The following is a 26,332-nucleotide window of genomic DNA, read 5'->3' on the forward strand; positions in this document are numbered from 1 at the left end:
AGAGATGGCAGAGAAGTAGTTTAACACTTTTCAAATCTGTACTCCCGGGTCATGCTGCACCTTTTTCCTTATCTATCCTTGTGGAGACACACCCATGGACTCCAACAAGGCACCAAATCTAGAGCATACACTTGTTTTCCATTCTCATCCCTGTGAGGGAAGCCTTTATTCATTTCAGCATTAGTCCTAAATTGATGCATTGGCCTGGCTGCAGGAGGAGACATTAAGTGATATGATGAAGAGGCTACTTAACCTTGCTTTGTTAATTTCAATGGGCCTCTGGGCTGAGAATAGAGAGCCAGCCCACTGTCAGTCCCCACAATCAATGGCAATTGAGCCAGGGTGGAGACCCTGCAGCAGACCTTGCTAACAATCTAGCTAAGGGAACAGCAGCCCCTGGAGCCTACCAAGAAAACAATTATAAATTACTTCTGGCCACTGCACAGACATGCACAGCTAACTAACCCCCCCCCCTCCTCCCCAGGTGCTGGAACTAGGGGTGCTGGGGGAGCTGCAGCACCCCCTGGCTTGAAGTGGTTTCTGTTATATACAGGGTTTACAGTTTGGTTCAATGGCTCTCAGCAACCCCACTTTATAAATTATTCCAGCACCCCTGCCCCTCCCCTTCCCTGACTTCCTCCCTCACCTTCCCGGGCTCCCATTTCACCATGACATCATCCCAGCAAACCCTGTCTAGCCCTGGCAACTCCACTGCCAGATACCAGGCTGCCACCAGCCCAGCCCTAACCTCCAGCACCAGCACCCCACATCCAGCCCCTCAAGCCAGTGGTGGTGGTGGTCAAATAGATGCTTGTTCAGGAAGGAAGAGCATCAAGGCCTGTGGGGCTTGGAGACTCAGGGGGTTTGGGGTCCCGCCGTGGGGGAAATGCTGAGAACACTGGCCTAGAGGCATAGGCATCAGGATCCTGAAGTCCTAATCCTGGCTGTGCCGCTGACTCACTCAGTTCCCTTAGGGAAATCAATGAAGCCATAGGCGGGTACGTAACACGAGGCACCTCCATACTCACACCTTAGTTAATTGTCCCAGCATGGATGGAGGGGCCGAGTCTGACCTGTTCTCACCCACGTTACAGCAGGCAAAACTGAGGCACAGGGAATATTTCCAAAAGCGCCAGCCTGGGAATTAACCATTAAAGGGTGAACTCTTTCCAGTGCCAGCAAGTGGCCGGCAGTGGCACTCTGACCATATGACGTACCCGCTAGCTGCTGAGGATCAGTATCAGTATCTAGCCATCACTCCAGCTTTGCCCAGGGCTGGCCCACTTCACACGGGCTTTGGAGGTTGTTCAAACCCCTGTCCCTGAGCAATTGGCAAAGGAAGGACAGATGACAGCTGTCATCCAGTGGCAGAACGGCCCCATTTCCCACTCTCTGGAATGAGCCCACTCAGTGCCAGGTGGCTCCAGCAGGTTATAAATTAAGGGCTGTTCACCCAACCTCTGTAAAAACTGGACTCTGATCTGTAGCCTGGCCTTGCAAAGAGGCGCAGGCAGCATGGCCCCTCCCCCCACACAAACTCTGCCCTGGCTGGCACTAGAGTCCTCAGCTCTGATCCTACAGTGCTCACGGAGCAGTGAGAGAGATTTGACAAACAGGTCAGAGCCGCAAACTCCCCAAGTCACAGGAGTCAGGCTGGGATCTCACTGGTGGGTGGGATCGACTTCTGCATGGTCCCATGCCTGTCCCTGTGTGTGCAATGGCAGGCTGCGGGAAATGCCCAGGGCTGCAAAGAAAGGGGGAGCCCCACTATTCAGTTCTACTGGGAACAGATCCTGTTAGAGAATCGTCCCCCCCTTTCAGATGCAGACAAACACAACTAAGGGCAGAGATCTAATCAACATCCTAAATGAGAAGCCAGCACTAGAAGGAATCTGCAGACTCTAAACCCAGTAGCACCCCTCCCCACAGCTGGTATCTTATCAGGAGAGGTAACACAGTGACATTGTCTGTCTTACCAAGGTTTGCTTGCCCCTTTCAAACCCACTGGGCTATCAGAGTTGCTCTTTACAAGCTCATAGCTCTGGGTAAACAGAATCTCAGTGCAAGAACTGGGGGCAAGGTGCACTACCCCCAACTTCTTTCTTAATCACTTCACTTCTTGAGAAGCTCAGCAAACAGAACTGAACAACATCTGAAGGGCCAGGCCCTGTGACCTCTTACACTCCAGTCAATAGATTGTTGTAAGACCCTACGCAGAACAAGGATTGTGCAAACAGACAACTCTCTGCATGTTACATCCAGAGCGACTTGCCCACCTGGCCCTAATACGTACTACAAGGAGAACGGTCAGAGGGAAAATCCAAAACATTTGTGGCTTTATTCCAAATCCACAGGAAACTAGAAACTTGTCAATAATGTGTGAGAGATTTCCACCCTATTGATACAGATTCTCAGTGCATGCAAAGTGTTGCCAGATTTCATACAAGCACCATCAAGAAAACCTGCATAAAGGCTTTGAATGAGAGTCCTGCTCCCTCACAGCAAAAAAAGCTGCTGTCCTGTGCCAACAAGAATACCAGGAGAATGAGCTGGGAGCTTGGGCTTTCAGTAAGCTGGAAGGGCAGCCACTCGACTCGGGAGCAAAGCCAGCTTCACAGGCCTCACACTTGGATACATTTTTTCCAACCCCTACAGATCCTCACTCCAGCCTTCCAGTCCAGGGGCTCCAGAGGTGAAGTAGCCAGAAAATTCACAGATTCCAAGGCCAGAAAGGACCATTGTGACTATCTAGTCACGCCAGAGAAGTGCCCTGAACAAGGAGTAATGGTCTCAAGTTGCAGTGGGGGAGGTTTAGGATGGATATTGGGAAAAAACTTTTTCACTAGGAGGGTGGTGAAGCACTGGAATGGGTTACCTAGGGAGGTGGTGGAATATCCTTCCTTAGAGGGTTTTAAGGCCTGGCTTGACAAAGCCCTGGCTGGGATGATTTAGTTGGGGATTGGTCCTGCTTTGAGCAGGGGGTTGGACTAGATGGCCTCCTGAGGTCCCTTCCAACCTTTCAGAGTAACAGCCGTGTTAGTCTGTATCCGCAAAAAGAAGAACAGGAGTACTTGTGGCACCTTAGAGACTAACAAATTTATTAGAGCATAAGCTTTCGTGGACTACAGCCCACTTCTTCGGATGCATATAGAATGGAACATATATTGAGGAGATATATATACACACATACAGAGAGCATAAACAGGTGGGAGTTGTCTTACCAACTCTGAGAGGCCAATTAATTAAGAGAAAAAAAAAACTTTTGAAGTGATAATCAAGCTAGCCCAGTACAGACCTTGATATTCTATGAGTCTATGATTCCTGTTTGAACTACAGCAGACCTTTTAGAAACACATCCGATCTTGACTGCACAAGGTCAGTGATGGCACATTCAACACCACCCTTGGGAAGCTGTTCCAGTGGTTAACTACCCTTGCCATTAAAAATGTACACCAAATCCTCATGCCAAAACTCCTGGAATGGCATTGTCACATATGATGCAGGGAAATGCAGCTCTCGGCCCTCTGCACTTGGCTGTGTGCAGGACGAGAGACTCAGGGTTTCTCTACACCTGGAAATTGACCAAAATTCTGGCACCCAGCATAGCTATTTTGGTAAATTGCCAAATATCAATATGTTCTTACTCAAAAGGGTCTTGGCCAGGTGGCACTTGATGCTCACAAAATGCAGGTTTCTCCCAGATCACCAGCAGCAACTCTCTGCATTCATGCCATGTGCTCTGTCTTAGGAAAAGGCCTGCTACGAGGCCCAGGACAGGCCCCAGACTGGGACCAAATTTGACTTCCTTTTGTTGATTACTTGCAGGGGAAAACCCATTGGATGAGGAACAAACACTTGGCCTGCAGCTAGTTCACTCTGCCCTGGAACAAACTGCAAGCTGGTAGCATGGCATATGGGGCAGAGATCCCCCCTTTCAGTCTAGTGCTTCTGTCATTTGGGGATTTCTAATTATACTTGTATCATACGTGCCAACTCTGAGAGTGCTCTGACGCTAGAGCACCCACAGAAAAAAAATTGTGGGTGCTCAGCACCCACCAGCCACAGCTGTTCGGGGGCACCACCAAACAGCTGTTTGGTGGCTCAGGGAAGGGCTTGGGGAAGGGTGGCAAGCAGCAAGAGGGGCCTCCAGGGAGGGAGAGGGGGAGGGCAGGAAGAGGGGGAAGGAGGATGGGACCTTGGGGAGGGGGTGGAGCAAGGGCGGGAAGAGGCAGAGTGAAGGTGGGGCCTTGGAGGAAGGGGCTGAGTTGGAGCAGGGCCTCCAGGCGGAGCACCCCCAGGGAAAAGTAAAAGTTGACTTGTATTGCAACTGCTGGAAAATCCCAACACATACACTCAGTCCATAACCAGCAGAGGCACTGACCGGCCAGGAACACTGGGCACATCAGCTGAAGTTGTTCCTCCCAATAAGAGCGTAGGGTCTCCCAGAGAGTGGAGTGCTGCCCAGCGCTAGCCAGGGGGCACTCGCAGGCGTCTCCTTTATTCTCCTGAATCTCAGCTTTCCTTTGGAAAACCTCATTCTCTAGCTGTGATGGCTGCAAAGGAAACCTTGAAAAGGTGAACGGCGCATAAAGGAGCTGTCTCTGCCTGCGTCTGCAGAGAAAGCCTGAATGAGGCTTGAAAGTGGGACCTGCCCCACCAGTCCCAGTGGGGATGGTCAGTGATGCTAGTTAGATGCCAACATTGTTAATTATCTCACTGCACCTGAGCGCATGTGGGGAAGGAGAGGAATGGTCAGAGTGTGGAGACCTGACCAGGCCACGCTGAGCAACAGCTCCTTTCGTGCCAGACATGGGTGGGCTGCACACAGAGCCCACTGACATTATCACTAGTCAAGAAGGAGCCAGGCCCAGGATGCTCCCAGGGCATCAAAGCCACGCTGAGGGGAAGCCAGGCCCAGGGTACCTGCTGGGCACTGGAGCCACACCGAGGGGAAGCCAGGCCCAGGCACCCAGCTGAGCCCACAGGAGAAGTGTTTTGTTAGAGAAAAGATTCATGTTGCCACTTAGCAATAACGACTCTAAAATTGCCAGGAAGTGACCCTAAGGCAGTCTGGGTTTACAATGGCGCCAGTGGTGCCATGGATCCGGGCCTATGCTCAGAAGGGGCCCCGGCCTGCTCCGCTTGCACTGCGCCCCAAGACCCTGCCAGCCCGCTGGCTCCCCTCTGCCCACCACTTGCTCCTCTTAGCCTGCCTGCCAGCCGAGGTCTCCTCTCCATCCCTTAGCCCCACCCGCTGGCTCCTCTCTGCCCCCTGGCCAGACCCCAGTGCACCTCTGGCTCTGGGCAGTCTCTGCTTCCCATCACCTGTGGAGTCCCGCCTGTCTCCCCAGAGCCGTCTGGGACTGGTGCAGAAGCCTGGCCAGTCTCGGCCAGTTGCAGTGTGTGTGTGGGAGGGGACACAGCGTGGGAGGGCTTGGCTGGGCACCTCCAGGCAAGTGGGTCTTGAGGGAGCCCGGCCAGGGAAGGTTCTGGCCTGGCTGATGGTGCCACTCCCGAGGAGCTGGAGCAAATCCCCACCCCGGCTCAGCCCGGCAAACACATTCGCCTCCCAGCAGGGCTGGTGAGTGTGGCTGGGAGGCAAGGCATGGAAGTGGGTTTCTGGAGGGACCTGGAGGGGGGGGGGTGCTGGGCTGTGAGGGGGCAGGGAAGATGTGTGTGTGTTGGGGCACTAGGGAGTGGGGGTTTTGTGTGGGGTACTGGGCAGTGGTGGGGGGTCTGTGAGCAGGAGTGGCGCTGGGCGGGGATGGTGTTTAGGGTTACCATATTTAAAAAATAAAAAAAGAGGACACTCCACGGGGCCTAGCCCTGCCCCTTTCCCACCTCCGGCCCCCGGCCCAACTCCGCCCTTTCCCCGCCCCTTCCCCAAAGTCCCCGCCCTCCTCCCTCCCAGCCATGCGAAAAGGGCTGACCGAGCACTACTGGCTTTACGGTTTGCCGGGCAGCCTCCAGACCCTGCACCCCCGGCCGGCGCTTCCCCAGCACAGCTGGAGCCCGGGAGGGGAAGTGCCCAGCCGGGGGCGCAGGGTCTGGAGGCTGCCCGGCAAACCATGAAGCCGGTAACACTCGGGCTTCGGGCAGCCCCTATGCCTCTGGACCCTGCGCCCCCGGCCGGGCACTTCTCCTCCCGGGCTCCAGCTGCTCTGCTCCTCCCCGGACTCAGACTTCGGCTCTGTTTAAGAGCCAAGCTGCCCGAGCCAGTGCTACCGGCTTCGGGCAGCCCCCGTGCCTCCGGACCCCAGCCGCCGGCTGGGCACTTCTCCTCCCCGGCTCCAGCTGCTCTGCTCCGGCGGCGCAGGGTCCGGAGGCACGGGGGCTGCCCGAAGCAGGTAGCGCTGGCTTGGGCAGCTTGGCTCTTAAACAGAGCCGAAGTCTGAGTCCGGGGAGGAGCAGAGCAGCCACGGGAGAGGAAGTGCCCGGCTGGTATTTTTCCCGGACATGTTCGGCTTTTTGGCAATTCCCCCCGGAAGGGGGTTTGATTGCCGAAAAGCCGGACATGTCCGGGAAAAAACGGACGTATGGTAACCCTAATGGTGTTGTGCAGGTCACTGTGCATTTGTGGGGATTGTGGGGGGAGCGGTGAGCATAGCAGGTCTAGGGGTCCCTGGCCATAGGGAGTTGGAGGGGGTTGGGGTGAAGGACTGTAGCGTGGCATTGGCCCGCCCCTGAGGGGAAGGGGCATGCTGGCAGCACAGGGCCGGGCAGTTGCCAGATGCACAATGGCTCGCCAGTTTGTAAACAGTGCCCTCGCACTGGGCTGAGCGGAGTGGGGCCATCCCTAGCATGCCATGCTCCTGGCCAGCCCTTCACTCCAGGGACTAAACCCCCCACTCCATGCTCCAATTGCCTCCAAGGGGGTCCACAAATATTTTTGATGCCAGGCCCCCAAAAGATTAATCCGGCCCTGCCCTGAGGTGCTGTGTTCTAGCCCAGTTTTACCTAACAAAGTGCCCTGGACTGAACGGGCAGCATCCAGGACACATCTGTCCAGAACACAAGAGCCTACGAACCAGTTGAAGAACACAATTTGGTCTCATGTCATTCCCATTCTTCGGCAGTGGGCTGAGGGGGCGCGGCTGGCAAACACTGGGCTAGTGAAGGGCCAGCCCCATCTGTGCCAGGCCCCTGCAATCCCCCTGCAATGTGTGCACCCCTCGAGCATCCCAGCAGTGCAGAGAACAGGGAACTGCACTCTGCACCTCTCTGCTCCTGCGCCCAGCATGGCAGCCCACATGGAACCTGGCTACTCTAGGGCTGTGACCCTCAGTGCGTTGGGCTGTTTGCTTAATTAACTGATTCCCAGTTCACGCAGGTCCCGACAAGGCCACAAGGAGTTGGTTTGGGCTAGGAAAAGTGCCTGGCTCCCACAATCACCTCATCAGAACTTGACCAGGGTCTGCCTCCTAGTCGAAGGGCAGCGACTCCCTTTCCCTTGCTTTAGCTGGAAGGCAGCCTAGCCCATGGCTAGGCCTTGGGGCTGGTCTGCACTGAAAAGTTACATCAGCATAGGTACGCCTGTCAGGGGTGTGAAAACTCCACCCCCTTGAGTGATGTGGTTAAGCCAACCTCCCCTCCACACCCCGATATAGACAGCGCTAGGCTGACAAAAGAAGTCTCGGGGTGGTGGATTACCTGTGCCGATGGGAGAACTCCTCCCATCACTGTACTGAGGGTATGTCTACAGTGGAAACTTCAAAGCTTTGAAGTGCAAGTGTGGTCGCATGCGAGTGCTGGGAGAGAGCTCTCCCAGAGCTCCCGGTAATCCATCTCCACGAGGGGATTAGCTCCCAGTGCTGGGCGCTCGTCTACACTAGCGCTTTAAAGCACTCAGACTTGCTGCTCTCAGGGGGATGATTTTTCACACCCCTGAGCCAGCAAGTTAGAGCGCTATAAAATGTAAGTGTAGACAAGTCCTGAGTGTCTACACTGAAGCACTGCAGCCACGCAGCTGTAGTGTGTTGAGTGTAGACATAGCCTGGAAAGGAAACATTTGGAAACAGCGTTGGCCATGAGCACTTTACGTGTGTTATAGGTGTTAAGCCCTGTCTCCACCAGGGCTTTGTCTGGACTACAGGGTTTGGTCCTGTGAGAACTGAAGAGCCTTTGGCCATTATCTTTGAAAATTCATGGTGATTGGGGGAGGTTCCAGACAATTGGAAAAAGGCAAATATAGTGTCCATATTTAAAAAAAGGAAGAAAGAGAACCCAGGGAACTACAGACCTCACTTTATTCCCCAGCAAATTCATGGAGCAGGTACTAAAGGAATCCATTTTGAAGCATTTGGAGGAGAGGAAGGTGATCAGGAACAGTCAACATGGATTCATCAAGGGCAAGTCATCCCTGACCAACCTGATTGCCTTCTATGATGAGATAACTGGCTCTGTGGATATGGGGAAAGCGGTGGATGTGATATATCTTGACTTTAGCAAAACTTTTGATAAGATCTCCCACAGTATTCTTGCCAGCAAGTTAAAAAAGTATGGATTGGATGAATGGACTATAAGGTGGATAGAAAGCTGGCTAGATTGTTGGGCTCAACGAGTAGTGAGCAACGGCTTGATGTCTAGTTGGCAGTCAGTATCAAGCGGAGTGCCACAGGGGTCAGTCCTGGGGCTGGTTTTGTTCAACATCTTTATTAAAGATCTGGATGATGGGATTAATTGCAACCTCAGCAAGTTTGCAGATGACACTCGTTACCCGGAATTGGGCCAGCTAGTAAGCTTAGGGAGGACTAATGACGCACCAGAGTTTGGCAGAAAGCGACACATTTATTATACTGATAGCCAAGCTCAAAAGAAGGGGGGTGGGGTCACACTCACACTCGCATACTCACGCTACCAAGACAGGCATGGCACTGGAGTTGTCAGGATCCTTCAAGGTAAGTGTCCCACAGTGCAGCGATGGATGGTGCAATGAAGACAACAAGGAGTCTGGTGGCACCTTAAAGACTAACAGATTTATTTGGGCATAAGCTTTCGTGGGTAAAAACCTCACTTCTTCGGATGCATGAGGTTTTTACCCACGAAAGCTTATGCCCAAATAAATCTTTTAGTTTTTGTAGATACAGACTAACACGGCTACCCCCTGATACTTGGTGCAATGAAGGTAAGTCTTCCCGAGGCATGATGGAATGCAACGCGAAGAACCACTGGCCAGGCGGTCCGGGCAAAGGGCTTTTATGGAAGGTACAATCTTGTGAGTGCACTCCTGAGCACATGGCCCCTTCCCCTTTTAAGGACCTGCTCCTCATGGCCTGCGACTAGAGATGACTTGGCCGTGTCTGGTTGGTCACGCTCCACCTCAGACAGTGTCCATGCAGTGTCCATGCATTGAATGTGATCGCTGCCTAATCAGAGTGCCAGACACCTTGTCTACCTGGGAGCTCTTCTGATCTTCTAGCTGCTAAAGCAGTCCATTCATCCCACAAGTATTCCAGGAGGGAACGGGATGGGGAAAGCCGCTTCACAGGTAGTCAAAGAGGGAGAGGAGACAAAAGCGGGGGAAGGTGTACAGACCTTTTGAGCATACAGGTTATACATAGCATACAGATCACTGCTGCTCCTACAACAACATTAAGCTAGGGGGAGAAGTAGATACACTGGAGGGTAGGGTTAGGGTCAAGAGTGACTTAGACAAATTGGAGGATTGGACCAAAATAAATCTGAGGAGGTTCAACAAGGACAAGTGCAGAGTCCTGCACTTAGGAAGGAAGAATCCATGCACTGCTACAGGCTGGGGACCGACTGGCTAAGCAGCAGTTCTGCAGAAAAGGACCTGGGGATTACAGTGGACGAGAAGCTGGATATGAGTCAGCAGTGTGCCCTTGTTGCCAAGAAGGCTAATAGTATAGTGGGCTGCATTAATAGGAGCATTGCCAGCAGATCGAGGGAAGTGATTATTCTCCTCTATTCGGCACTGGTGAGGCCACACCTGGAGTATTGCGTCCAGTTTTGGTCCCCCCACTACAGAAGGGATGTGGACAAATTGGAGAGAGTCCAGCGGAGGACAATGAAAATGATTAGGGGGCTGGGGCACATGACTTATGAGGAGAGGCTGAGGGAACTGCAATTATTTAGTCAGCAAAAGAGAATAGTGAGGGGGGATTTGATAGCAGCCTTCAACTACCTGAAGGGGGGTTCCAAAGAGGATGGAGCTCGGCTGTTCTCAGTGGTGGCAGATGAGAGAACAAGAAGCAATGGTCTCAAGTTACAGTAGGGGAGGTCTAGATTGGATATTAGGAAACACTATTTCACTAGGAGGATGGTAAAGCACTGGAATTGGTTACCTCGGGAGGTGGTGGAATCTCCATCCTTAAAGGTTTTTATGGCCTGGCTTGACAAAGCCTTGGCTGGGATGATTTAGTTGGTGTTGGTCCTGCTTTGAGCAGGGGCTTGGACTAGATGACCTCCTGAGGTCTCTTCAAACCCTAATATTCTCTGATTCTATAAAGTTAATTGATCACCTGTTAAGTGAAGTTAACTGACAGGAATTCATATGACCAGAGAACAGCCCTTGTGAAATGGCTGTGTTAGCGTTACTGTCCTGTTAGCTACATCAAGTTAACTGGTAGTTAGTTAACTCAAACCACAGCACAGCTGGATGCACCAGGCTGCGTTCTTCCCATTTGCCTTTGGCTCACCCAGCTATGCTTGCAAACCATGCCACCAGCTCGTCTCCTACCACCCACCCCACAAGAACAGCACCACAGGCGAGCCGCAGGCAAGAAAGCGCCATGAAACAGGAGAGAGACAAGTGTGGTTAATGTACATGAATGGAGCCTGGAGTGGCAGAAAAATGGAAAGTTCATTTCCGGTCCCTCACTGCAGGGAGCTTTGCAGTAGATCCCAGCCATGAATGGCCCATAGTGCGGAGAGGCACTCGTTAGCCACTGGGTGCCGGCATGAGAGCTGGTACTGCGCACAGTGCAAAGTGATAAACAATTTTCCTTAATTAAATCTGAGTCTGTGTGTGCACGCACATGCACGCAGCGAGCCACATAGCTACAGATGATATATAGGGAGATAAGCCTGGCTTGAGCTCCCATCTGCTGGCAGGAGACTCTGGGCCGGTTCTAACAGAAATTGCCCCAATTTAACCCAGGCTGGGCCTGGATTGATGGGGCTGGATCAGCACCACTCCTGGGTGTGCACAGTTTGAGCCTGATAGAGTCCAGCTGGGGCAATGTCCATGGGCCGACACTTACCACTGGGGAGAACTCCGCAGGGTGGGCAGGAACCATGTCCCAGCATTCTCTACAATGGTTCCTCTGGCTTTGCTGTTACCTTCCCTCAACCTGGCTCCATCCACCAGCCCTGACCTGTCCTAGACCCTGGGCCTCCCTTTCCTGGCTGTGGAACAGGAGAGGAGTGGAGGGGCGTCTCCACTATACATCAGCGGAGTCCCTGTGAATAGTTCCTGGCTCCTTTCCACTGGCACTGGAAGCTTTCCCAGCTGCCGAGCAGAATCGATCAAAGTCTTGCTGGTTCACAGATTCCCGCAGGGTTTGGGGAACAGCATTGAGAACCTTGCTGAAGCTGGGGAAGACAGCCTAGCCTCTACAGCACTCAGGGCATGTTTGGAAGCTGGTGCCGCTCCTGGAAGGGCTCAAATCTTTAATGAACCTGGAGAGGTTGATGGATTCGTCCAGGAAAGCTTCCTGCCGGCAGTGCACACGAGAGGGATGCAAACCCAGGATGTTTGGGGGATGCACTCGTTGGATGAAAGGAAAGAAACCCATGGGGGCACCAAGGAGCAGGGAGCTCACCCCTGAAACAGCTGTAGTCACTGCTCCTGGCGCCATGGTTAAAAAACAAAGAATATGCGCCAGGCCTTGGCCAAGCCGAGTATTGAGCTTGGCTTGAGGCTAGGCAGCTAAAAGAACAGGAGTACTTGTGGCACCTTAGAGACTAACAAATTTATTAGAGCATAAGCTTTCGTGGATAGTGGGCTGTAGTCCACGAAAGCTTATGCTCTAATAAATTTGTTAGTCTCTAAGGTGCCACAAGTACTCCTGTTCTTTTTGCGGATACAGACTAACACGGCTACTACTCTGAAACCTGTCATTAGGCAGCTAAAGAAATTTGAGGCACAAATATTTGATAATGGGTTCCTCAGGCTTGCAGAGCAAGGTCTAATCCCATCCAGTGGCTGCAAGCTGAAGTTAGACAAATTCCAACTGAAACAAGGCATACATTTTTAACAGGGAGGATAATTAACCATTGGAACAATTTACTCAGGGCCGTGGGGGATTCTCCATCAGTGATAATTGTTCAATCAAGATGGGCTGTTTTCTAAGAGATCTGCTCTAGGAATGATTTGGGTGCAGGTCACTGCATAGGTGCCGACTTCTGGTGCCGGTGGGTGCTCGACCCCCCTTTGCCCCCGGTCCCGCCCCGACTCCACCCCTGCCCTGCCTCCTCCCACCCCATTCCAACCCCTTCCCCAACGTCCCCACCCCAACTCCGCCCCCTCCCGCCCCCATTCCAACCCCTTCCCCAAATCCCCGCCTCTTCCCCGCCTCCTCCCCTGTTCCCACTCCTCCCCCCTCCCTCCCGGAGCTTGCTACAGCTGTTTGGCGGCAAGCGCTGGGAGGTAGGCTAAGGATCAGGGACGCAGTGCGCTCAGTGGAGGAAGCGGAGGAGGAGGTGAGGCAGGGCGGGAAGCTTGGCTGCCAGTGGGTGCAGAGCACCCACTAATTTTTCTTCATGGGTGCTCCAGCCCCAGAACACCCACGGAGTCAGTGCCTATGGGTCTCTGGCCTGTTATACAGGGGGTCAGACTAGATGATCACTATGGTCCCATCTGGCCTTTGGATCTATGACAGAACTGCAGACTAAGGCCGGGTGTGCATAGACCGTCCCAGTATAGCGATGGTGGTTATGTGGGTGACATTTGGGTGACATTTTGATACAAACAACAGCCCTGAGTTAGACGCAGTTATATAGGTTACATCAATAGGGGAACTGGTCTAAGCAACTTGTTTGCATTGTCTCCACTGGGAGCGGTTTGCCAGCATAGCCATGCCAGTATAGCTACCTGTCTAGTTCAGATCAGGCCGGCCAGCCAATGGGCTCATTGTCCGACCCCTAGGGGACTCAGGTAAATCCAAACCTCATCATAAAGCATGACCCATTGCTCCAGTTTGTAAAAATTCTCACGTTAAAAATCTTTCTCGATTTTTAAATCGAACTCGGAGCAACGAATGTTCCGTAGCTGTGTGTTTGAGAGACACGGAGCCAGTCGCTGGACGAGGCGCCATCATTGTTCTTCCAAACCTCCAATGGACAGGGCAGGGCCTGAGGCAGGAGTCTCCCTCCCTCCTCCCCCAATCTCATGTAGGTGTCAGGAATGTGCAAAACTTTGTCCACCTGACGGGGTGGGAGAAGGTTGGCTGAACTTTTCCCAGCTTTCGGTCCCCCCCCCTTCCCTTAGGCATGGAGCCCTTAGCCCTGTATCTGCCTGAGGTTTTAGAAGCCTCTGCTCAGTGCCTTCATCCCACTAAGCCACATTCGGGCATTAGCACCAGCAACAACAGCTCACTGCTTATTCTAGAAAAAATGCCACTGGCTCCTCAGTGCACAGAGCCAGTGCATGGCGTCCACTCCCATAAATGGTGAGTGCACCCATGACACATCCCCCCTGCTTCCCTTAGGACATTCCCCCAAATGCCAGAGCAGCATTGGCATGCTGCAGGGGAAGGGCCCCCATTCCTGAGGCCAGCCCGGAGCGTCCCTCCCATACCAGCACTGTGGGCCACAAACCACAGTCAGAGGCTTCTGCTGAGATTTCTAGGAGGGCTCCTCTCACCTGTGGCAATATGCCGTAACAGGTAAGTCACAAAAGCCAGGGAAGGGAAGAACCCCGGAGATTGACAGCGAGAGCAGGCAGGGCTAGCACAGCCACAGAGAGGAGGAAATCTGCCTGATTTCATTTTCCTTTTCTAGATGGCACCTCCTCAGCAAAGAAAGCAAGAGCAGAAAGAGACACTGAGCAACTCTACTCCAGAGACTCACTGGCTGTGGGAGTGATCACTGTGGGAGTGATCTGTACTGCAGAGCTGGGCTTGTCCCAGCACCTCCTCACTGCACAGTCAGAGCCTGGCTTGTGGCAAGAACATAGTGGGAAGCATAATCCTCAGACAGGATCAGACCAGGTCCATCTAGCCCAGTGTCCTGTCTCTGGGCAGGGATCGGCTGCTTCAGAGCAGGGAGCAAAACCAAATCATACCAAACCTTCATGCATCAGCAGCTCTGGGCTAACCTGGGCAGGGAAAGCCCCCTCCCAACCCCACAGGGAGAAGAGGGCTCCTGCCCTGGAGCAGGGGGGGTTTCAACCCTTCCCAAATGTGTTTTTTCCCTAGTGTTTACTAATTAAATGCTGGACAGTCTTGTTTTCTATAGAAATGTCCAGTCCTCTTTGAATCCTGTTAAGCTCTTGCCTTCAATGACTTCATGTGGTAGGGAGTTCTGCAGACTCCCTGTAGGGTGTGTGAAAGTGTGCCCTTTAAACAGTTTTGAATTTGCCACCTCTCAGTATCATTTATGATACAATCCTGTCTAGTATTTTTCTCCATTTAAGCTTCCCTTTCACCCCAAATCTCACCAGCCCAGCCCATGTTACTCACACTCAGGGCTCATCTACACAGGGAGATTTACTGCTATTACTATACTGCGATAACTCCCAATGTGGACACTCTTATGCACAAGAACAGTGGCCTCTTCTCAGTTTAGCTTATGACCCAGGCTTCCCATTCCCCTGTGCTTTTATTGGAATAAATAATGCAAGACTGATTGGAGCAGGAGAACTGGGCCGCGGGTCTTCCAAGTGGGTGCGTTAGCCACCAGGCTACAGAGTCATTCTCATGCTCTTTCTCTCTGATCCATTTAGACACGGGGTCACAGCTTCAATTATTTAAAGAGTCATGGGGCCTGGTGGTGAGGGCTCCCACAAGAGAGACCCCAGGTCCATCCCCTTGCTCCATTCCCTCTTTCATTATTTATCCAAAGTGGGACAGCTTCTCCAGGAGAGATGGAGGCAGGCACCACCCCGACATTTGTGTGTGTAGTTAGACACCTGCCTGGTTCACTGTCACAAGACGCGGCTTAGGCACTTACCTGGGTGGCTCCAGGTGGTAGCTACTGTTCATGGATCACCACAGCCTGGATTTAGAGAGAGGGCTGGCGCTTAGCACACACCCTTCTTGTCGGTATTTCCTATTGGTTTCCTGAGGTGGTGGATCCTGTGATGGGTTCCCCCCAGTGTGCCACCTGGAACTGGGGTACCCCTGAGCCCCCCTGACCCACCAGCCTGGGCTCCCGCTTACACTGTACTGGTGTGACAAACTGCAAAGCCCTCCAGGCTGCACTTTCACCAGCATTCATACAGGTAGGGAAACACCCCACTGCAGTTACATGCAGGCGCTTAGATCAGCCCCTGCATAGGAAGGCTACAGCTAGGACAAGTACCAGCTTCTCAGGCATGCACCCCATCTGGAGTATAAACCCAAAATTATACCATCTTGCACTGCACAGGGAACTGTACAGCATAAACTCATAACATTCGCCCCCTCCCTCAATGTGGAGAGGAATATGCAACAGCCTTTTGCCCCTGAGTTATGATTTCCACACACCTCACTCCAAATCACTGGTTTAGATAATGTAAAAATAAGTTTATTAACTACAAAAGATAGATTTTAAGTGATTATAAGGGACAGCAAACAGATCAAAGCAGATTCCCTAGCAATAAACAAAAAACCACATACTAAGCTTAATATACTAAATAGATGGGATATGAAGAACAGCTTCGCACCCTAAGAGATGATACAAACAGGCTGCAGATTCTTAATGGGCAAACTGCACTTGCTTTACGGCTTGGAATCCCCAGGTGCTCCTTTGAAACCCCCCCTGCTCCTAAAAATCCCTTTAGCCTGGGTCCAGCACTTCCCCCAGTTCAGTCTTTGTTCCTCAGGTGTTTCCAGGAGTGTCATTGGGTGGGGAGCAAAGAACACTAGATGATGTCACTCCCTGCCTTAATATAGCATTTGCATATGGAGGGAACCCTTTGTTTCGAAGCTTGGTTCCCAGACTAGTCTGTGGAAAAACACTTACATCCCAAGATGGAGTCTAGAGACATGTGGTCACATCACTTGTTTTTTTACAGTCATAGCAGCCATTACTTGGAGGCTGTCTGTAGCGTCCTCAGGAAGGCTCCCCAGGTGGGAGACAAGCTTCTTCTAATGCTTATTGTTTTCCTAATGGCCCATTCCCCACCCACTATCTAGACTGAAAGCATCTTGTCGAGTGGGCGTTACCCATGCGTAACTACATGTGAAATACAGATACATACTCAATATTCATAACTTCAGATGCAAAAATGATACATACATACAAATAGGATAATCATATTCAGCAAATCATAACCTTTCCAATGACATCTCACATGACTTATCTTGCACAAAATACATCATAACTATATCATACTCATATCAAAATAATATCATTGTGAAGAATATGGGGTGCAGTGTCACAGATCCCATGTCCATGTGCCCAGACCCAGGCTGTGTGAACTGCAGTGGGTTTCTGTGGTTTTCTAGGTGCATGAAAGTTACATGTTGCACCGCTGGGTGTCACAACGCCCCCAAGTCCCTTTGTGAATCTGGGCCATGGTCATTAGGGACTGTCACACAGGCACTAGCCTTTGTCATCTGTCCGGGGAGGTTCTTGGAAGTGGTGGTCATGGCAAGGCTGAGGAGCAGAGGAAGGCATTTGTACTATTCTTAAGTGACATATTTATCAGAGTATCCTCCTCCAGAGCTGCTCAGGAGGTGACCCAGAGGGCCCCTCGCCATGCTTCAGCCCATGGGCTTGCAAAGAAGAGTTCTCTGATCCCCCCGAAGGACAGCCCTTGGCACTGAGATAGGCACGAAGTGGGCCGGTGCCTTCCCAAGATAACAGATTCAACCAGATCCAGGCATTGGCCTCCAAGGTGTCACAGAGCTGAGTGGTGCTAATCTGTTTTTGTGACGCTGGCAGACCAGGTGCCAGCTCATGCCAAGGTCTCACCTGAACACTGACAAATACAGAGCTTGGATCAGTCTGGCTCACCAGTGTATCAGTGTTGTTAAAATAAAGTGTGTTTAGTTTTTAGATTTAATTGACTGCTAGTGAGTTCCACATGCATTAATCCCACTTATAACATCTGTATCCCATGTAACCCCCAGGGCCGTACTGAGGTCCCCGGGCTCTGTGTGTGGGTAGCTCAGGGAGAGGCACCCCATCCCTGGTAGGGAGGGGGAACCAAGGGCAGACTCAGAGTCTGCTCAGCAACCCATAAGGACTGAAGAGAGATGCTGTGTAGAACAGCAGGGGTCCTGTTGGTTTGGAGACAGATTGCATTTTGCAGGAGGCCCGCTAGGAGGAGGGGGCAAAGTCAAATGACTGACAAGGGAAAGCCTGGGAAGAAGAGCTAGCCTGACCAACAGGGCATGAGCTGCCCTCCCCTGGGAGCCCTGGAGGGGGAAGAAACCATTATGGGGGTAGTCTGGAGACAGCCACAGAAAAGGCAGGACTGGCTGTGTGGGGACCCAGAAGAACCCAGGCCTGCCCATCCAAACCTGTAAGGAAATTGGTGATATAGGCTGCTACAGGCTGGGGACTGACTGGCTACGCAGCGGTTCTGCAAAAAAGGACCTGGGGATTACAGTGGACGAGAAGCTGGATACGAGTCAGCAGTGTGCCCTTGTTGCCAAGAAGGCTAATAGCATATTGGGCTGCATTAGTAGGAGCATTGCCAACAGATCGAGGGAAGTGATTATTCCCCTCTATTCAGCACTGGTGAGGCCGCATCTGGAGTATTCCGTCTAGTTTTGGGCCCCCCACTACAGAAAGGATGTGGACAAATTGGAGAGAATCCAGCAGAGGACAACAAAAATGATTAGGGGTCTGGGGCACATGACTTACGAGGGGAGGCTGAGGGAACTGGGCTTATTTAGTCAGCAGAAGAGAAGAGTGAGGAGGGATTTGATAGCAGCCTTCAGCTACCTGAAGGGGGGTTCCATAGAGGATGGAGCTTGGCTGTTTTCAGTAGTGGCAGATGACAAAACAAGAAGCAATGGTCTCATGTTGCAGGGGAGGAGGTCTAGGTTGGATATTAAGAAAAACTATTTCACTAGGAGGGTGGTGAAGTACTGGAATGGGTTACCTCGGGAGGTAGTGGAATCTCCATCCTTAGAGGTTTTTAAGCCCAGCTTGACAAAGCCCTGGTTGGGATGATTTAGTTGGGGTTGGTCCTGCTTTGAGCAGGGGGTTGGACTAGATAACCTCCTGAGGTCTCTTCCAACCCTAATCTTCTATGATTCTATGAAAGGAGGTAACTGGGTCGAGAGGGGGTGCTACACTGGAGCCACTGCTGGGATCCTGTCTTTTAAACCCAGCCCTTAAATACACCCCTGCTGATTCCCAGGGAAATGGAGTAAATTCCCAGTCTGGATTACCGGGGGGACTTGTAACCTTGTGTGCGCTGGAGGGAGCTGACCCTGAGCATCACTTCATGCTTACTGACTGAATGGGGAACGAGGCAAACTGAAGATGAGATGGCCTGTGTCAGAGAACGGGGAACCTGTGTGGGTCGGAGTCAGATGCAAGCTAAAGCGGAGATGACATTATCCCTTCTGCAGAGAGCGAGCTGCTGTAGTGACTCCCGTGGGACTCTGCCAGATGGAGAGAGGGAAGGTGACCATCAAAGGTAACCCTGCTTGGTCAGAGTGACACTTTGTCCCCCCTCTAGTGGTGGCTAGGCCAGCTAGCACTTGATGAGCCTGCTACAGTTCTGGTTAACAGAGACATGTCTTTCAGCTCAGGTGGAAGAGGGTCATGCATTTAGCTGAAGAGGTTCCAGGTTTGAGTCCTGCTGCCGACATCCTGTGTGGGTCGGCATTACACCCATATTGTAAGGTAATATTTAAGCAGTTGTATGATAAGCCTCTATGACTGAGTAAGTCACCAGACAGGAGAGAGACATTAACTGGAATAAAGTGCTGATCTCCAAGAAAAGGTGTGACGTCCTGCCCAGCAGGGAAGATCCATCGACGCCAGACAGACTATTGTGGAACACTGAAGAGGATGAAAGATGTTTGTTGTTTGCCCCCCATGAAGATGAGTCAGACCAGTGGAGGGCTGCTGGTTCTAAGGCCCCTCTTTGATGCTGGAATGGCACAAGTGGACCATTGCAGAACAGCTAGTTGGGCCTGGCATCAGGAAGAGGGAGCCCTGTTGCACTCGGGGCTGCACCTGGGAACCCCTGAATTATGTCTTTCAGGGGGTCTCTAGGATCCTGTGGTGGGGCTGTCTGAGAGCCTCCCAAATGCTGGTGAAGGTCTGTGCTGCTCTCCTCTTTCTGCACCTGTTGTCCAGCTGAGCTGGGTGGAGGCTGCTGGGTTGGGTGGGTTGCCAGGTTGTGGGGTTGGACTGCAGAGGCAGGCTGGCGTTGGGTGGGGCTGAGTTGTATTGGGTGGTGTGGGGTTATGTAAATTGGGTCAGGCAGGCTGGTATTTCCTTTCTCAGTACTCAGTTTGCCTTTGTGTTTTGCTGGGGGCGGGGGTTGCTCTGTTCAGAGTGCTGGGGAGGGGTTGCTCTGCTGAAGAGCTCAGTGGGTGGTTGCTCTGCTGGGGTTTGGTGAAGGGGGTTGCTCTGCTGGGGGGCTGGGTGAGGAGAGGGGTTGTAAGCCCTCTCCCTCAGTCTCAGCTTGCTTCCTCTGACTGCTTGGTTGGAGAGAGAAGCTAAAGCCCTCCTCTCACCCTGAAAGCAGGTGACTCTTCTCCTCTCCCGCTTGCCCAAACCTTGAGTTCCTCCTGTCTCTGTGAGTTTTGGAGTTTCCTGTCTCACCATCAACATCTGGTTCCTTTGTTCTGCTGCTGGGAATTTTCTCTGTTGAGGGGTGGGGAAAGCTGGGTCTCCTGGAATCAGCCAGCATCCTTAGCATACCCATTGTGTGGACAGAGTACACTCATTAAGGTTAACTGCTCCCCATTGTCCCCGCTAAGCTGAGGGGTGGGGGCTACAGGCCCTGCCAGTCATGGTGGATTCCACATTTATACAGAGGTATTCACTGATACAGGTATCAGGAGGTAGTCCTGTTAGTCTGTATCCACAAAAACAACAAGGAGTCCGGTGGCACCTTAAAGACTAACAGATACTGATACAGGAATTGCATAAGAACAACTTCAGAGCTGCAATGCAACCAGAATCCAATTGTGCACTGATGGATCCCCCACATGGTCACAAGGGGGCTGGTGCCCTGGGGGCAGGGAGTGTGGTGTGAGGGGGCTGGGGCAGGGCAACTACCCTTGGGGGCTGGATCTGTATCCCTAATCCTGTTGCCCCTAGCTGTGGAGCCTGGCACCCTTGCCCCTGCCCGCTGGGCTCAGCAGTATGGCGATTGTTGTACTGTTCTGTTTATCCGGTGCTCCCGTTAATTCTGTGCTGCCTGTGAGCACAGCCTGCATCCTGCGGTCCAACCCCCACAACATTCATAATGGCCATAATCCTCTGGAACAAAGTATTAATCCTATGGAGATCAGGAGAGCGGAGTGGGGTTACTCTGGCAGTGGTACTGCTAAACAATGCTGTAATCCCAGAACAAACTGCACTAATCCTAGCCCGCTCTCCCAGCCCCGCCTGCCGCAGGTCTGCAAGCGATCACCAACATCGATCACCTTCCCAGGCCCTGCCTCGGTGGGAGGGTGGGATCAGTCTAGCACGGCCATCAGCCAGCCCTGGGTAGGCACGTCACCCGTGGGTAGAACCTGACCGAGCAACAGCAATCTCCCACCTCGTCCAGCATGGACCAGCAGGGGCCGCATGGCCTGCAGTGGGTGAGGGTAGAGCAGAGAGAGAAGCAGATTCAGAGGGTGTGTGTGTGTGTGTGTGTGTATGCATGGGTATGTGCGTGGGTGTAGCTGTGTGGTCGTGTATGTCTATTGTGTGTATGTGCATGTGTGTGTATGTATGTGCCTATGTGTGTATCTGTGTATCTGTGTATGTATATGTATGTGTGTGTATGTGCCTCAGTGTATGTGTGGGTACATGTAAGTTTGTGTGTGTGCGTGTGTATGTCTTTGTGTAAGTCTACATACATTTGTGCATGTGTGTGTGTATGCAAGTGACTGTATGTCTGTCTGTGTGCACATGCATGTATGTGTGTGCCTGTGTGTGGGCGTGAACATGTGTGTGTGTGTATGCATTTGTATGTGTGTGTAAATTTGCATGTGTATGTGTGTGAATATGTGTGTGCATAGGTTCATAGGTTTGTGTATGTATATGCATGTGTATGTGTTTGTGTGTGTGCATATGGGTGTATGTCTGTGTATGAGTGTGAGTGCATGTGCATGCATGTCTGGGTGCATAAGTGTATGAATGTTTGTGCATGCAGGTATGTATGTGTGCATGCATGTGTATGCCTGTGTGCATGTGCATGACTGTATGTATGTGAGTGCATGTGTGCACATGTTTGCATGTCTGAATGTGCATGTGTGCATATGCTGCATGGGTGTATGTGTGTGCAAGTATGTGTATGTGCATGTTGTATGTGTGCTGCTTGTGTATGTGCTGCATGTGCATGTGTTTGTGCGTGTTCATACGTGTGTGGAGGGGTAAGGCCATTGTGATTCTGCTCGCTCTCCTGCGGGGGGGCAGGCACTGGTCCCGGGGTGCCAGGCAGTGGCACTGGCATGACTGGTGCCGCTAGGAGAGAGCCCTGCCCTGTGAGAGACCTCTGGACCTGCCCCCTCCCGCATGCCTCTCCTCATCTCGCCATGACCAGCTCAAAATCCCCCTGAAGAGGTGAGATTACAAAAGAGGGGGAGGGCTGCTGCTGGAACCACAGCGCCAGGCAGCCCCCAACCAGGCACCAACTTGGCAAGCAAGTGCTTGGGGTGGCCACTCCGGAGAGGGGCGGCAGGTCCAGCTATTCGGCAGCATTTCAGCGGACGGTCCCTTACTCCCACTCGGAGCGAAGGACCTTCCGCCTAATTGTCGCCGCAGATCGCGATCACGGCTTTTTTTTTTTTTTGGCTACTTGGGATGGCCAAAACCTTGGAGCCGGCCCTGCCCCCAACACAGGGTGGGCAAAGTACTATTTACTCTCCCCTAGCTAGGGTAGGAGTGCCCAGCCTTCTGGCCCGGCCCTCTCCCCCAAGCGGAGCGTCCCCATTCGGTGACCTGCTGTCCCAGCGACCAGCTCCTGATCCAGCTGGAGAGGCCTGGTTGCCCTTGACTGACTGCGAGCGCTTCCGGCTTCGGGGCAGCAGCAAACAGCTTTCCGTGTACAGCCCTCCCAGCTTTCCAGGGCCCAGTGAAGGAGGAGGAGGAAGAGCCGGGAGGGAGGAGGGGAAGGCGCCGGGCTGGCTGGGAGAGCAGAGCCAGTGGGGGCGAGGGCAGGCAGGGCAGGGGCGAGGCAGGTGGCTCCTAGCTGAACTCCCAGGCGGGTTGGGCTGGGGCGATGCAGCTCTTCCCAGTGCCCATCTTGCAGCCTGCCCACAAGGCCATTCCAGCATGCAGGGAAACATTAGGGTTACCGTATTTAACCAATTAAAAAAGAGGACACTCCACGGGGCCCTGGCCCCGCCCATTCCCCACCCCAGCCCCGCCCCTTCCCCGTCCTAGCTCCGCCCCCTCCTCCCTCCCACTCCCAGCCATGCAGAAAGGGCTGCCCAAGCGCTACCGGCCTCACGGTTTGCCGGGCAGCCCCCAGACCCTGCACCCCCGGCCGGCGCTTCCCCAGTGCAGCTGGAGCCCGGGAGGGGAAGCGCCCAGGCGGGGGCGCAGGGTCTGGAGGCTGCCCGGCAAACCGTGAAGCCGGTAGCGCTTGGGCTTCGGGCAGCCCCTATGCCTCCGGACCCTGCGCCCCCAGCTGGGCACTTCCCCTCCCGGGCTCCAGCGGAGCAGGTCCGGAGGTATGGGGGCTGCCCAAAGCCCGTAGCGCTCGGCTCTTAAACAGAGCCGAAGAGTCGGGGAGGAGCAGAGCCGCTGCGGCCGGAGGCTCTGCTCCTCCCCTGACTCTTCAGCTCTGTTTAAGAGCCGAGCTGCCCCAGCGCTACCGGCTTCGGGCAGCCCCCATGCCTCCAGACCCTGCGCCGCCGGAGCCCGGGAGGGGAAGTGCCCGACTGGCGGCTGGGGTCCGGAGGCAAGGGGGATGCCTGAAGCCCATAGCACTCGGGCAGCTCGGCTCTTAAACATAGGGTTACCATATTTTGTGCCTCCAAATGGAGGACACTCCACGGCCCCCGGCCCCGCCCCCAGCCCCGCCCACACCCCCCGCCCAACCCCGCCCCCTCCCCAAAGTCTCCGCCCCCTCCCCTGCTTCCCGCGAATATTTGATTCGCGGGAAGCCTAAAGCAGATAAGGGGGGTGTGGGGGGAGGAGGCGCGGCCCAGGCTGGCCCCCCGGCGTTTCCAGCCTGGGTCAGCTCGGGCCCTGGGGTGCCGGCCCCGGCCGACCACCCCCGGCCCGCCCAGCACTGCCGGCCCCCGGCGGCCCGGCGCACCCCCCGGCTCCCGGCCCCGCGGGCCCGGCTCCCCGCCGGCCCAGCTGACCGGCTCCCCGCGGGCCCGGCTCCCCGCCGGCCCGGCTGACCCGGCTCCCCGCCGGCCGGGGTCCCCGCCGGCCCGGCTGACCCGGCTCCCCGCCGGCCTGGGTCCCCGCCGGCCCGGCTGACCCGGCTCCCCGCCGGCCCGGCTCCCCGCCGGCCCGGCTCCCCGCGGGCCTGGCTGACCCGGCTCCCCACCGGCCCGGCTCCCCGCGGGCCCGGCTGACCCGGCTCCCCGCCGGCCCGGCTCCCCGCGGGCCCGGCCGACCCGGCTCACCACCGGCCCGGCTGACCCGGCTCCCCGCCGGCCCGGCTCCCCGCGGGCCCGGCTGACCCAGCTCCCCGCCGGCCCGGCTGACCTCCCGATTTTCCCGGACATGCCCGGCTTTTGGGGATTTCCCCCCGGACGGGGATTTGAGCCCCCAAAAGCCGGACATGTCCGGGAAAATCTGGACGTATGGTAACCCTATTAAACAGAGCTGAAGAGTCCGGGGAGGAGCAGAACCGCCGCGGGAGGGGAAGTGCCCGGCCGGCATTTTCCCGGACAAGTTCGGCTTTTTGGCAATTCCCCCCGGACGGGGGTTTGATTGCCGAAAAGCCGGACATGTCCGGGAAAAACCGGACGTATGGTAACCCTAGGAAACATGCGGCTGGCAAGCAGTAACTGTCCCCATTGCACTGCCAGCAGGAGGAAGCAGACACCCCTGCTTGTGTGCTCCCTCCGGCTCGCCACTCATCGCAGCCTCCCTCAACACACAGGATCCTGCCTCAGAGGCTGAGGTTAAGCAATGGAGCACATGGCAGGAGTGTGCCATGGCCTCTCTCGTGGCTGGTCCACACTGAATAACCTCCTACTGTTGCCAGCGAGTGGCATTTCTGCTTTGGCTCAGGTGGCACAGGCCTGGGCTTTTGTGCTGAAGGTCCTGGGGGAGAGGAGAGTTTACAGCGGGGAGGGGAGAGACCCCCAGTTCCTGGGAAGCAGCCATGGGCGACTTCAGGGCTGGTGCCACGATTTGCCCTGGCCTGTGCAATCCTGGGCTGGTTCGGCTGAAGCTGTTCCCCTGCTAGTCTCTGAAGCCCAGTTAAAACGCATTAAAATCCAGCTCTGAACCCAGTGAAAATCCCAGCTGAAAGATTTAGGGATCCCAGAAATGCAAATTGACCGGCCAGGCCAGCCACACGCAGGGCTGCCCCCTTCTCTGCACCCCACCCATATGAAGATGGCTCCTGCGGGGTGGCACCCAGTCCCTTGGGCTCACGGGTGAAGCGAGGGATGGGGGTCACATCCTTTTGCTCCTGTGTGTTTCCCAGCTGTCCTCCCACCCCCAGCCAAGGTATTCTCTCACCTCACATCCTCCATCCCACCATGGATTTGTGCCTCTGCTCTCCACACATGGGTCTTTGTTTACTACCCTAGCAGGGTGCTAACAGCTGCTTTGGGCATTTCCTTTCCAAACGCCTCTGCCATTCAACTGCAACCTTCTCTGGAAGATTTTGGGTGGAGGGGCAGTGGGAGGAACCTTCTTGGGCCTAGGGTTGCCAATTTTGGTTGGATTAATTCCTGGAGATTTCATCTAGGGTTGCTAACTTTCTAACTGCACAAAACTGAACATCCCTGCCCCGCCCCCTGTCCCGAGGTCCCACCCCCACTCGCTTCATTCCCCTAGGGTTACCATATTTAAAAAATAAAAAAAGAGGACACTCCACGGGGCCCTGGCCCTGCCCCTTTCCCACCCCCGGCCCCACCCCAACTCCGCCCCTTCCCCGCCCTAGCTCCCCCCCCTCCCCTGAGCACCCCGCATTCCCCCTCCTCCCTCCCAGCCACGTGAAAAGGGCTGCCCGAGCGCTACCGGCTTCAGAGTTTGCCGGGCAGCCCCCAGACCCTGCGCCCCCAGCCGGCACTTCCCCAGCACGGCTGGAGCCCAGGAGGGGAAGCGCCCAGCCGGGGGCGCAGGGTCTGGAGGCTGCCCAGCAAACCGTGAAGCCGGTAGCGCTCAGGCTTTGGGCAGCCCCCATCCCTCCAGACCCTGCGCCCCTGGCCAGGCACTTCCCCTCCCGGGTTCCGGCGGCTGCTGTGCTCCCTGAACTCCTGAGCTCTGTAAGCGCCGAGCTGCCCGAGTGCTACCGGCTTCGGGCAGCCCCCATGCCTCTGGACGCTGCGCCCCCGGAGCCTGGGAGGGGAAGTGCCCAGCCGGGGGCTCAGGGTCCAGAGGCATTGGGGCTGCCCGAAGCCGGTAGCGCTTGGGCAGCTCAGCTCTTACAGAGCCCAGGAGTCAGGGACCACAGCAGCCCCCGGCGCCTGCTTTAAGATAAGCCAGGGAGTATTTTTCCCGGACATGTTCGGCTTTTTGGAAATTCCCCCCCGGACAGGGGTTTGATTACCAAAAAGCTGGATATGTCCGGGAAAAACCGGACGTATGGTAACCCTTCATTCCCCTCTCCCTCACTCACTTTCACCGGGCTGGGGGTTGGGGTGCAGGAGGGGGATGAGGGCTCCGGCTGGGGGTGCAGGCTCTGGGGTGGGGCCGGGGATGAGGGGTTTGGGGCGCAGGAGGGGGTTCAGGGCTGGGGCAGGGAAATGGAATGGGATGGGAGCTGTGGAGCTGGCACTCAGGCGGAGGCAGCACGTGGAGCCTAGGGGCTGCAGGGATCTGGCGGCCACTTCCAGGAGCCACACTGAGCCAGGGGAGGCAGGGAGCCTGCCTTAGCCCCGGCCCCCACTGTGCCACCGAC

The sequence above is a fragment of the Chrysemys picta genome, chromosome 8, assembly GCF_011386835.1.
Source record: "Chrysemys picta bellii isolate R12L10 chromosome 8, ASM1138683v2, whole genome shotgun sequence".
NCBI lineage: Eukaryota > Metazoa > Chordata > Testudines > Emydidae > Chrysemys > Chrysemys picta.